This window comes from Macrobrachium rosenbergii, chromosome 8 (assembly GCF_040412425.1).
Source record: "Macrobrachium rosenbergii isolate ZJJX-2024 chromosome 8, ASM4041242v1, whole genome shotgun sequence".
Lineage (NCBI taxonomy): Eukaryota > Metazoa > Arthropoda > Malacostraca > Decapoda > Palaemonidae > Macrobrachium > Macrobrachium rosenbergii.
The window spans coordinates 30,204,068-30,218,952 of record NC_089748.1 but is presented as its reverse complement, the minus strand read 5'-3'; the positions used below and the strand labels follow the sequence as shown (position 1 = coordinate 30,218,952).

The 14,885-nt window shown below is 38.3% G+C and overlaps 1 pseudogene; it reads right to left on the bottom strand.

The window, feature by feature from the left end:
• Window positions 1-436: 436 nt before the first annotated feature.
• LOC136841096 (exportin-2-like) lies at window positions 437-11,190 on the bottom strand (annotated as a pseudogene).
• Window positions 11,191-14,885: the final 3,695 nt, after the last annotated feature.

Sequence of the window (14,885 nt, the reverse complement as noted above, 5' to 3'; positions counted from 1 at the left end):
CGCCACTGCGTGGCGGCTTGTTGCGGGGAAGCGCCTATGAGCGCCTGCAACTTGCCACGAGTTTGCGCTTGCTGGTTGTTAGCGCCTTGTTGTTCTGATTCTTGCCTTACCCTCTTCTTGGGTCTGTTGACGTCCTTAGATTCCTTCTTGTGTGTTTCTTCTCTTAGTCCTTGCGACTTGTAAGAGTCAAAAGAGACGCAAGGGACTGCTGGACTTCCGACAAGAACTTTACTTGAGGTGCCGCTTGCTGGGAAACAACTGGAGATGGCACTGCACTAGCTTCCACAACTTCGGAGACTCTAGCTGGGATCTTATGATGAAGAGGTGGTGACGCAGCTTGCGACACGTCCCATTCTGGGGAGGGGAGAAGCGTGAACTGGAAGTCATGTATACGCCTTCTTCCTCCGACGAACTGCTATGCGTCTTACGCCTCTGTTTAGGCGCAGAAACGCCGTCTTCTTCCGACAGGAATCTCTGGAGAGCTCCATTTGCTGCAAGAGGGTTGTTGGAGCGGGAAGGGGGACCTGCGCCTCTGGATAGGTCTAGACTCTTGTGACTGACGCCAACCACGCCTGGGTCTTGCGTCATCCGAGAAGACGAACACGCCCTCATCTCGCCTTTCCTGCGGCGAGGGGAGCGCCCTGGGATGCGCCAACAGGATCGCCGAGGACGCCCGCCGTTGTTCAACGCCTCTCACCTCCCTTAGCCTGTCGACGCTCCTTCTCCCAGGGGTTGGGGAGCATGGAAGAGGTCTAGGCTAGGAGCGTGACAGACACGAACGGACGCACCCTCCACTGCACTAACACTGTCACCGAACTTTTGTTGCAACCTATGCACTGCCCCCACATCACTTCCTATCCGAAGAAAGGGATTGTACAGAAACTCCTATGGCCGAAATAGCAGCCATTATATCCTTTAAAGACGGATTACTTACTCCCGACTCCGCAGGAGGATCGGGTACTAAAGCCTTAGGTTAGGATCAGGAATATTAGTATCAGACAAGTTAGAAAGGACTTGACTATCAGAAGACCTAGCTGAAAGGACACTGGAAGATCTAGCTCTCCTAATTCTGTCCTTTTCCAATCGCCTCACATAGCGATCATACTCTCTCCACTCTTTCTCGACAAACTTTCACACTCTTGCATCTATCATCAAGTGCACACACATGATCTCTGCATTTCTTAAAACTGTGTGGGGATCAAGAGCAGCCTTGGGAAGCCGGTTCTGCATCCCCAACACACATTCTAACAACAGGGTCAGCCATCTTGAAAAGCAAGTACAAAGAACAATTGTAACAGTCAGAAATCGAACAGATAGGCTAACAATGAGAAACGAAAAATCCAGGGAAGATCCAAAATCAGCGAAAGCCATCAACGAAAACCAAACAAGTAATGGGTACTTCACCAATTGTAGTAAAGCAAACCAAAGTAGAGCGAATTTCCAATGTGTTGATAGAACGACGGCAGGGAATTTCTGAGGACAATTGGGAATGGTTCTAGTTACCTGGTAGAGGGCGCCAGGTATGGCCACCTGACCATCTATCGCGATTGTTTTAATTTTGAATTTCTGCCGTCACCGAATCGGCGGATAAAGCTATATATATGTAACTACCAGGGAAGTTAGATATTTAAAACTAAAATTACAATTGTGGAGAGCTTGATTCTAAATCTAACATCACATTTACCTAAACCAGAAACCTTTGCCCTTCGATTTCACTGTAATCCTACAGCTGATGTTATATATATGCTCTCTGCCTGAAGCAATTCTTTATCATAACCCAGCTGAGACTTCATGCTTCATTTCCTCTCAAAGCTTCTTTTAACTTGCAGAGGCTGTCTTCCCATTGCATCTCAACTATCAGAAACCAACCAATTCAAGTATTCCAGACATATGTTCAATGTTCCCAGATATCCTGCTGGAGATCCTTAGCAACAGATGACTATAATGATGTTCGCTGCCTGTTAATAGAACATTATATAGGGCTAAAGGCAAAGAACCAAATTACCATTGTTTTACCGTGAAAACACCGCAAGAAGGCTGGTACCACTCCTGATCTGTCACTTACACAATCCAAAAGCACACAATATATTTGTCAAGGAGCAGTTTTAGTATTCAATATGTTCAAATCTCTTCAAACTTCCCCAACCTATAATATCTGCTCAATGAGCATCTCCCCACCTGTTGCTGTTCTAGTGAGCTGCCCTTTAAACCATCATCTAGACTAGGTAAAAAATTGCAATAACAGTCCTCTCCTCTGTTGCCATCTGAGCTAAAAGTTCTCGTCATGATGGCATACAACCCAGTCATATAAACAGAACCTTAACTGTTACTGTAGTGTGTGATCCATGCCAAAGTTTTTACCAATTACCATGAAATTTACAACCAAAATTACAGTAATAAATCTATACTAAACTGTGTTTTGCTTCTTATCTTACAGCTCTTTTTATCTTACATTTGTTTTTATATACTTGTATATAAAGAACAACAGCAAACCATATCTGGATCTTAGAAGTTTTAATTGATCTTACATTTTGTTTCTATAAAAAAAATCAGAAAACCATATCTACATCTTTGAAGCTTACTATACTCACAAGTTTCATTTGATGACTAACACATAATGACAACTTAAAACAACCTGAGAAAAAATAACTGAAGACCCTTCCATAATAAGTGGTAAAATATTTACTTGGAGGGTTGATAAAGCTTTCCTAAATGATGCTGTTCATATTTTTTCCTCGCTCTAAGACACCAACTCTAACATGCACTAACTTTGATAACATATGCACTTACCTGAACATACTGACCAAATACTTGGGTCATTTTGGCTTCAAAGTGACGAGACAAAACCCTCACAAAATCAACAGCAGCTCTGCAAGTCCGGGTTTCAGAATCGGCCCTTCCACTTCCTGTGCAACCCACTGGTCTGGACTGTCTTCAAACAATTCTTCATCACAGGCTGGGTAAATAAATAAATATATAAGTTAGTGAATCAATAAAAACAAGACTTGTGTTTCCACCTAATAACCTATTCCTCAAATATAAACCACACACAACACACTGCACACTCAGAGAGAGAAAGAGAGGGATAATGCATTTACTTGTTCATCTACCAGAAATACATGAAAAATTTTTCTAGGTTTGTGTTTAAATGACAGAAAATAACATTACTCTCTGCTTGTCTTGACAATAAAAATTCAAGCTTATCCACAACACCCACCATAATGGGATGGAATTTAAATTACAGTGCAGGCATTAATATCTTTTTATAAACTGCACAATATGGTGGGTTTGGTAACTCTAATATACCAGTTAAAGTGTGTGGTTCTGATAACACAATGAGATGACAAAGATTCTTGGGACCTGATGAGGTAGATGTATGATCTTGTGTATAAATGAGTTAAAAAGGTCACTGTATTAACTCGCTTAACAAAACTAGAAAAAGAATGCAACAGATCAGAATGTCCAAGAAAATAAGAGAAAAGAACATTATGAGAAGTATAGTTTCAATGAAAATTGTACAAACATATAAAATGTAAAATTATTAACATGTCACTCACTTCGAAGATGCATGTTTGGCAGTATAACTTTTTCACATATGCCTGACAACACCTGCTCATTTTCGAACAGACGTTTACTGTGATCTCTCTCAGCAACTGCACAGAGGAACTGTATGGCATGGCTTACCATCTGAAAGAAAATACAGGTCCAGTCTTCCTAAATGTACTCTTCATTTGTGTAATAACTTTGTTTTACAGTCTTTCATCCTAATTTATACAACTAATGTACACTAAATATTTAATGCAGCAAGTATAAATTAGTACCCATCATATGCTTAGCAATAAAAAGGCATCTCATATCTGTAGTATAAGGTGACGGTATAAGACGACTGCTAAATTACAAAACCACCTGAGTATAAGCTAGCTTTTGCAACAACAGGTATCTTCTGAAATACTGGTTATGTAAGATGATGTTTTCTTACTGCATCCCTAGAAATTAAAAATAAACAAAATAACAAAGCTGATTCTATATCATGTTTTTATTACACGTCACCTAAAAGGGAAACCAGCGTTTTGTTTATGTTTCATCGCCAATCACAAACCCCAACAATCACGATAATGTACGTTAATTATCGTCCAGGGACTGAATTGTTCTAAACACTTATCTACCACCAAAATGATAATGAATTTTAAAGAAGAATGAATATTATGTTACCCTAAATGTTATTACTACCGTAATTACACTAACATTAAAATTTCTGAAAGGTTACCGAAGATAAAGGTTGCTGTGAGCTCAACCATAACTCAATGTTTACATTTTGTCAGCTGGCTTAGAATAAATCCCACTTTTCTTCTTTTTCTCCTTTAGTTTTCTTTGTGCCTGAGCTCAAAAGGGGAATTATTTTGACCATACCACTGGCTTCTGCTTCACACACACACACACACACACACACACAAAAAAAAAAAAAAAAAAAAAATTACCTGATCATATTTCACTGCAAGTGTCGTGGTAGACAAGAGATTCCATACGGCTGTGACAAAGTTCTCTACAAAAGGTTCAAATTCTTCCATGTACTTTGCTGCATACATTGTCAGATCTTCACAAACTTGGCTCTTCACCTGATATAGGAGAAATAAAAATATTACATTAAATCTCAAGGCTCCTTTCCAAAGCTCACCCTGTTTGAAGACCCTAACTGCAAAAACATGTCGATTTATTCTGTAAATAATAAAGTACATCTACAACACACTTATGACGACAATACTTTATAACTATAACAGATATAGTTTGATATAAGGATGTTGGAATACAGGGGTATGGCTGAGTCAGTAAAAAGCAAGTGATTTCTTCATTATGTTTTATACAATAAACTGCTTCAAAATGGTTTTCCACTATTACAATTATGTATTAAAATTAATCAATAACTAGTTGAAAAAACCCACATCCACTCAGCAAATTAAGTTTTGAACACTAAATATGATTTCTCCATAATTATGGCTATGGTATTTTACATATCTTATCGACACTGTGAATATCTAATAAAAGCTCTAACTTTTACATTTCGATAGCATATTATTTGTCTATGAAGAGTGAACAACCTGGATGCTACAAATAGTACTTTTTATCTACATGTTCTTGGCAATAATTTGTATTTGTAATATCAATGTACTGCATTCATTAGATTTATATCACAATGACTGTAATACAGTAGTAGGCAAAACAAAGGATTAGCAAAACAATAACTGCTGTTAATGCATTCTTTTGCTGGTTTTTGTCCATCAGTGTACCTGCTTTTACTTTTGCTCTGACGGTATATGAAGAAAATAATCTTTGGAAGATATAGGTGGTCTCTTAACTGTATTTGCCTTCAGCAAAACCTTGTCAAACTGATGAAGCTTGGTAACACAGTAGTTGCCTACTGGCAAGTGAAAGTGGTGGTAGGGATATCCATCAGCCCACTCCACTCATGGTCAGATTATTGCGATTGTCACCACTGTCTGAAGAGCCATGTCTGCATGAATATTGCTTGGCTTTCCTGCTGAGGATTGCATTCCAGGCCCTCTACATGAGCATCTTTCCATCTGGGAGATGGAAGGCGAAGAAGGTAAGGAAGAGGAGGAAGAAGACGATGAAGAGAGCAAAGCGCATCTGTACTTCTTTGATCTCTTGTGACTACAGGCCCTTCCCAAGACCACAGGAGTTGCCTCAATGGTAGTCTGAGTTGAAGAAGCTACTGCAGAAGCAGAAGCTTGTGCCAAAACTGAGGGAGTTGTCAAACAGCTCTTGGCCATGGCCGAGTGCTTCAAGTTAGTAATGAAAGATGGATCCCTAGTTAACCCTACTGTAAGCTCACAAAGCTTTCAACAACTCCTCCATCTTGCCAGGATGCCTTGAAGTTATTGGAACAGCAGAAACATGAGAGATGGAAATGGAAGCAGGGTCAATGGTCATAATAATCTCAGCCATGCATTGTCCCTTGTTCCATCTTACGAGTGTCTGGGTTGGATACCATCTAGCCCATGCATACCCTCCTTGTACTGAGGAAGGGAGGGAATGTCCAAACATCTCCTGGCAGAGGAAGGATGGTTAGCAACGTGTGTTGCCCTTGAAAGACAAATATGGAGCCTTCTTAGATTTCCTCCTATTCGATAAATACTTCCACAAAAAGATGACCAAGGAGACAACTGACACAGTTCAGAGACAACCTATAATCCTGACTTCTGCATAAGGAACAACCAGAATGAGGATTAATGTTCACAGGTGACAAAGTGGCCATGCACACTAAAATGACCTGAACATTTTCACTAACCAAACTGCTAAAGAGAGAAGTTGCCATCAATCATTTGTACAACAATAAAAGTTAAAGCTAAAAGGAAAGCTCAAGTTGCACTGGAGTTCAGCAAGAGCAAATACTTGTGTTTTTTTTAGTTGTGCTGCCAACAGTTTAATGAGTAGGTGGATCCTCCAAGCTCTTACATGCTTGCCACTAATTAATTACCTTGTCACCAAGCTTCAACAACTGGACCAACTTTTGCTGAAAGTATATCCATATAAAAGAATAATAAAAAAGAATAAGATGTGTATTGTCAAAGAGGCAACAAAAAGGGGATTTCTAACTCATATGAGAACAATTAAACTATTTACATTCACAACTACTCAAAAACACATTACAATTCAGCATAGTTTGGACCAGCTGTCACCAAACTTTTTAGTATGAGGGCCATATACAGTCCCCAGGTTACGTTAGCCTTGCCTTACCTGGCTCTTCAAATATATTCATCAATAATTATTTCCCAGGTTACAGCACATGTCTGGTTTACAACACCAGTCTGACAGAAGACTGGAACATTAGTATAGCTCCAAAATGGCAGAATGGTCAAAATTTGTTGGTTCTTTGATGAAAAGCTCAATCAAAATGCACGTTACGCTCATTTTCAAGACACGCAAAGGATTAAAAGTAAGGTTTTCTTACAATTTTCGATGATGTCTCGGAGGTTATGCCATTTTTCAGCTTACTTCATGGCATAGGATTGAATCCCGACATAACCTGGGGACTGCCTATAGCACATTTTATGGACTTTTTCAGGCCAAAGAGTCAAGTTTTTACATAAGACACTAAAACCTTATTGAATGTGTGTGTTAATTTATGTTTCTTGTAATCTGCTTATGCTAAGAACAAGAAAATCTGAGCTTCAATGGAAGAATGCAAGGCATCGACTGCAAAATCATAACCAGTAAAAATTTCACACATTAGTAAATGCCCTGACAAAAAAATGAATTACATACAGTATTTAAATGCAGATGAGAAATGCAACCAATAAAAGATTTAATCATTTTACCAAAATCTTACAAATGTTCATTTGAAATGAGAATCAAGGTATTCTAATGGTGCACACGAAAAATAAATCCACCTCGGTAAAGACCTAAAGAAACCAAGCAGAGAAGCTCAAAAATGAATCTGGGCATTAGTGAAGGCCAAAACATTAGGTCCACATATCCTTATAATTCTAGAAACTGGGAAGTTTTGGGCAAGATTAAAGGAACAAGGAGTAGCAGATGGGATCTCCATGTATCGCTTGTCAGACTTCATTTTGGGAAAACTGAAGTTAAAATTTTTAACTTATAAGAATTTTAAGTGGTTTGATATTTGGAGAACCCTGGCCTACACCAACCATAGATTGGTAAATACTGAGAATCATTACAAGTTTTCCAGTATAAATATAAAAATACAGTTTTTTTGTTCTTTATATGAACGTTACTGTATTTCAAGCATAATTTTAAAGTAAAAGTTAACACCCAATCAATTTCCTAGGCAGAAGATTCAACACTAAACACATAGAAATAAAAATGCCCAATCAATACTAATGAACTGATCACTGCTGAACTTTTTATTTTGTTCATCATATAACTTATACTAATTAAAACAAAAAAAATAGTCAAAATACATTCATAGCAAAGATTTATGCTTATAACTAAAAGCATAATTTATGAAACTATACTTAACTGACACAAATACCATAAATGCCTTACCTGTTCCAAAACACCAACTTCTTCATCATCTGTTACGAGTAGTGGACTTGAGAAATTCAAAAGTGTGAGAAAGTTCTGCATCCAAACGGTCATATTGTCTTCAAAGAACTCAGGCAGATCTTGAGAATTTAGAGCTAAGAAAAGTTTACCAACTGTCACAAGAGACTACATGATCATCTTCAAGGCAGCTGCGTTATTAACATTTTTCTGCAGTAAACTTCATCAATTCAACAAAGAGATTTGTGAGAGGCTGGGCAAAGTTATTCAGCACAAACAAAATTTCTCTCCATAAATCTTCAGATTTGTTTTCGACTCGTATCTTCTCATAACAGAGTAAGACGCTTGCAAACGCCGTTGATGACGCGTTGAAGTCGCCCGACTTGAATTTTTCAGCCATGTATGGAATAAGTTCCTCCCACTGGGCAGGAAAATCATATTTCCGGATTATAGATATCGCTCGAAAGCTGTCGTTGGATGCCTTCTGGGGAGCGTAACATAAGATCAACAATCTCTTTTGATGACCCTCTGTCATTGGCACTAATTTTATTTGTTCCATCCTCTTCTATCATCCAATATTTCTTCACAAGATTTTTAAGATTAATGGCAGCCGCCAACTTCACTTCCGCAGGCACTTGAATATCATCACGGGTTAACAGTGTCAGCAGGAGAACTGGATAATTCTCATTTCCTTCCACTTGGCTCACGAACTGCTCAGCTGTGGAAAATTCAAAACACGTAAGATTGCATCAAGTAGCTACTTACACCTATGCAAAACTGACTATACACTGACAATCCATATACAGTGATCCCAGTGTCTTCTACATATTCAATAAAACTAATCACAAAGGTAAGCTTATACACACACATGCCCGAGGTGCATGGTTATCATAAAAACTTGAACTATAAATTTGATACAGAGCTAACTGTGGGAAAAATGCAATATGGCTAACAGCAGAGAAAACCTCTCCTACAAAACTTCAAAATATAATTTACTAAACTTTAAAAACCAAAGCAAAGACTTCAATTAAAGCATGACCCTTTTCTATGCTTACAGAACATCTCCATTAACAATCCAATATTATGCCTGTTCACAAGGCCTTCAGGCAGGAAAAGCAAAAACCTTTCTATATTAAAACTGGCAGAATAGAAACACTGGTTTTTTTTCGCTTTCAGTTTCATATACCTTTCTGAGTCTTTATGAAAAAATTTTTTTAGAAAACGAATTTTTCATGAAAACCTATTACTGTACTTGTGTTGCCCATTTTGTTGTCATGAAATGTTTCCAGACAAATACTGTAATGATTTTGCCAAATGAAAAGAGCAGTGATAAGAGACCACTATAACTCTGATAGTAAGACCGTGGACTGGGAGCAGGGAAAATAAATCAGAACTATTGGGTTTTTATAAAAAAATTAATTTTTTTTCTAGAAAATTCACACAAATTCATTTAGTGTGAAGGAATTGAGCTGTCAAACCCTGGACCACTAATTTAGTTCTAAGATCTGTTTGGTACTTTGAGATGATAAGTATCATAATCTATTATTATTTAATATTCCAAAGATCAAAACCCTAGCATAAAAAGTCATTTAAGGATAGAGACTTATAACTAAACATTTAGATAGTGTCCACCTCCACTAACAGATCAGTAGAGACTTATGAGTGGGAACCCTGCACTACTGATGGCCCTCTCAACAATAGATCACCTTGTAAAATTATAAGGAAAGGGGGAGGAAGTTTAGCAGAACTTCCATAAGGATGTTCCTAACATAAAATTACCATGAGATTGTCCTTCACTTTCCAGTTTAGGGGAACAGGGCGCTAGAGGATCAAAAACGGTACCAATGCTGCTTCAGACACCACCGAAGTTGAAGCTGCACCACTGAAGTGAGTGCAGGTGGATTCACCCATGTGAAAAGTTTCTCAAAGGATGACAGGTGACCAAGAACAATCTAACAAAGTCCAGCAAGTTACAGGAACTGCACTGTTGAGTTCCCTAAACTTACTGCAACAAGATCCCACGGGACAGACTCAGCTACAGTTTTGATCAGCTGCCCAGGTACTTCGCATGCAGCCTGAGCAAGAGATTCAATTTCTCCCATTGATTGCTGCCCAGGTACTTTGCCTGCAGCCTGAGCAAGAGTTTCACACCTCCCATATTGCTGTAGAGAAAGGGAAAGGAAATCCTGATCCTACAGCAATTACACCCTGGAGGATGCCAGTACAGTGTCAACTAGTCATTGAGATGTTGTACCAAATGTATTCCAAGAATATGGTCACAAACGGACACCTGACTAAACATGAAAACCTTTGGGTAATTGACAGTCCAAAGCAAGAACCTTTGAACTATTGCAGATGAAGTATGGGGTATTTCTGAGAGCCCTGAGGGTATCTTGGAATAAGTATCCTTAAATCTATCGAAAGCTTGAAGTTGCCTTCTTAGATAAAAACCAACACGGACAGTGGGATTCCACTGACCAAATTCTTTTCAGACTTAGGTCAATGACAAGTCTCCAGTCCCAAGCTGTCCTTTCCGCCAGGAAAAGATTACTGCAGAAGCTCAAGAGCAGATGTGTCTATGACTTCCAGTACATCTTTTACCAGCACTGTCCACAAATCTGTAGAGAGCATGATAGATTTTGCAAATCTTGGAGAACAAGATAATGGCATTGGTCAGTGATAAAGGTGGAAGACTGCCTTTAAAACATAGTCTCTTAACAGAAGACTGATGGCTGCAATGATACTTCTTACTTTCTTGCAGACGGCAGCCTTCTGCTGATCAGCTAATGGGGATGAGGAGGAGTATGGTGAAGGGAGGAAGGTGAAGAGGGATAGGAGGAAAGTGAAGCACAGCAGTGCTTCTTGAACCTTGTAAAATCACAAATCTCTCCAATTTCTCCTGAACCCACAAACCTCACAGGGACAGAGTTGAGGCAGGCATCCGTAAGATGACAGCAGCTGGCGCTGCCGGAGCAGATACAGCAAGAACAGTCAGGAGAATAACAGCCAAAGCACCAACGTTCCCTGAGAATGACATGAGAGACCTTATGGCCAAAAGCTAAATGTTGCCAAAAAGTTTACAAGGAGAGGTCTCCCAGTATACCCACGGAGGGTCACAGCGCCCTGAAGCAGTTCCTTCGTCTCTAAGGATATCTTAAGAGTCATCATAGCAGAAGCAGGAGAGCTGGGGAGAACAGCAGTGTAATGCCCTCTGAAGTTACCAACAAGCCCTTCCTATGCTTCCTCCACTTGACCTGTACCCTTTCCAGTGGGTAGGAAACCACAAAAGACAATCGACAATTCAGCAACACCATGCAATCCTCTCCTCTGCAATAGGAACAGTAAAATGAAGTTCAACATAAGTATGAGATGAGCCTTGCACACACACACACACACAAAATCATAACAAGCCAAGGTCATCTGTCATTCAAAACCTTGCACACACACAAACAAAATCATAAACAAGCCAAGGTCATCTGTCATTCAAGCAAGAAATACAGTACATTCAGAGCCCTCAACAGTGACAACCACTGTGAATGCCTTGCAAGACATCTGCTCATCTAAAAGGCCGCACAAAAAGTGGAACAGGTGGTCGAGTATGTGGGGCGCACCCCACCCCTCACTCCACTCTTGCTAGTTAGACTACTTTGTCACAAAGCTTCAGCAAATGGACAGGTTCTGCAAGTTAAACTATATAAAGTATTCAAGCAAGGAGTGATATTAATCCTGCTTTCTGCTGAAATTTCCTGAATTAAAGTGTACCCATTTTCTTTTCTAGTCCCTCATTATCTATAATTATCACCTTTTCATTTTACTTTTCTCTCTTTGCAGGCTGATTTTCCTCCTGAGCCTTCTTGGGTTTATAGTCTTAACTTTGTCCAGAGGGTTTACAGACGAAGGTTTAAAGACAGAAAAATACAAGGTTTCACTGTATACTCTTGTAAGAACAAAACAAGCAAATAAGTCAGCAATCACTAACATTGGACAGAACTGTTGCCAGAAAAGCCTTGGGAATGACATGTTAACTGTAATTGTCATTACCATAAATGTTTGTACATAAACCTTTTCCTTCTAAAGGGTTAGACAGCATCTGAAATGAGTTTTCAACAGTTCTTTTAAGAGCAAAACAAGAAAAAATATCAACTGGACTGACAGCAATGATATATCTGTACCCACAGGTGCAGTTCTCACCTACAGCTTTTCTTTTCATTCTTTTGTGACAAAAGCAATGGGCAATATATGTTTAGCAAAGGGGTTTGTTGTGAAATAATTAAGAATTATCAGATTAAATCATTTCACTGAGGAAGAAAAAAAATTCTATTCATGTGAACCATTTTTCAAAATGAAAAATCTTATTCAATTTAATAAAAAATCTTATTCAATAAATTGTGCAGGGAAGTTTGCAAAAATGACCCCACTGGTCTCTGTAAGGTTGAATAGGTTAACTTAATAATAAAAAAACCTCATGGAAGGAAAACAGATTTTGAACAAGAACACCGCCTGAGAAAGGAAGTCTAGTATTGCAGCATAAGAGGGACTTACCAGTTCTCCTTTGTTAATTCTGGAGACAGAGTATGTGTGAGAACCTCAGTGAGCCTCTTCAAATTTTCTTGGTGACCTCCATGTCTACAAATAAAAACATCTCAAGTAATTATGTCGACATTCCAAGGACTGAGTATCTCAAACAATTCATGCAATATGACAAATTTATCTTGCTAGATATCTGAAATTGTAAAACAAAAAATTACACATCCACTATTAAAAATTCTATAAAATATATATCAGTAGTAGAAATGACAATGTTTGTCCAATGAATTATGATAACTCACCATTCAAAAACTAACACGTCACAAGAAAGGTTTTCAATGACACATAAATATAATACAGTAAAAGAAGCATGTACGGCAGCGAAGGAGAAATGATTAAGGAGGTGCAATATTAAATGCAATGTTCTCTAGTCTCTACAGATCCGCTCTCCCACTGGGACCCTCCACCAACAAAGATACAAAGCAGTAACCAAGATGAAGAACCCAATATAAGAAAGTAACTTGCTTGATCTGGAAAACTATAAAAATATTATAGTGGACCCCTGCCTATTTGTGGTTCCAGATTTGTGGATTTCTCTGTGGAAAGTATACTGTATACACATTCACGGAAAATTCACCTATTCATGGTATTTTTCACTGAGAAATATTCACTAATTACTGTATTTTCATATTTTCATGACTAAATGCACTTGCTGTGATAAAACTTAAAATACTAAGGTGTACAAGCATTTTTTTTTTTTTTTGTGATTGAACTATCAAAATAGGCAGTTCCAAGCATTTTTAGAGGGGTTTTAATTATTCGCAGAGGATTGTGCTACACATCCCACACGAATACTGGGGGTCAATTGTACATACTTTGATCAAAATAGGCAGTTCTATGCATTTTTAGAGGGTTTATTTATAGGATTGTGCTACATCCCACCACGTCATACTGGGGCTCAATCATACTTTGATGATCTCAGTCATGGCAATAAAAATAAAAATCTGGAAAATGTCTGCAACAGCAGGACTAGAAACCCATTATCAAATGCAAAGTCCTCCAGTCTATAGGGATGTGCTCCTAAGACTTATTGCTTCATCTGGAAAACTACCATTCATGTTATGAACATTCAGAGGTACAAACTGATAGGTCTTGATGTTAAAATTGTGTTGGAGCGCCCACTTTGCCACACATAAATTCAAATTTTGCTCTGCACGCCTTCTGCTTGTCGTATGTACTCTTGTATCATGTGACTTTCTGAAACCTGAAAGAGAGAGAGAGAGAGAGAGAGAGAGAGAGAGAGAGAGAGAGAGAGAGAGAGAGAGAGAGAGAGAGAGAGCGAGCTGGTTTAGAGAGAGGTTGTTACTAGACAGATGTCCACTTTGCAAGTCAAATAATACAGGTGTATTGAGAATACAGATAATCTTAATAATTGAGAATAATGATAATCTTAATACAGGCAGTTTAAGTTATCGGTGAGTTTACATTCCAACTGCGTGGCGATAAAAAGCGAAAATTGCCGATAAACAAAAATCAGCAACTGTCTGGAATTAGTGAGGGTATGTTCCTATGTCCTCCAGTGTATGTGTATTATGTACCTTGGACTTCTAGACATCTCCAAAGAAAAGATCTTTGAGTTTTATTTGAATGTTATAATCTATGCTGATGAATTTGAAGTCTACAAAAATATAACAAATGAACATAATTTTAGGGTTTAATCTTCAATGATGTGTAACTGAGACCCTACATCACAAGTATTATTTTTGTTTCTGTTTCAAGCTGCAATTAAAATTGTACATATTATATTCTCTAATAGACCTATGTTCATGGATATAATTTTTTTTTTTTTTTAAGTGGGGTTTTTTCAGGTCTAATACCGATTGGTACTAAATCGTGTCATATTACACAGTTGTAAAAGGTTGGGTGCATGAACAGCCAAAGTAGGTCATGACCAAAGTTGTAGCCTGTTTAAATATGACACCTAAGATGATAATTTTCCGATTATCAATCAATCAGCATTTTGTCCATTTCTACCCCACTGAACCCTAAAGCTAATCACAGGTCAATCAAATTTAGAGTGGCATAATGAAGCACCTCCCCAAACCTTGTGGTAAATTTCCAGTTTAACTTGCATTTTAATACAAGAAATACAAGATTATTAATATCGACTGCAAAGAACATGCATCTGCGGTGATTTTTAATTTTGATCTTTTTAGTCTGTGTATGATATGCAGTCAAAAATGGGCACATACACAATGAATCATGTACTTTTTTATTATGTTAATGTCAAAAAAGCATGCTTACCTCGAAACAGTTACTCAGTGATTATTTCA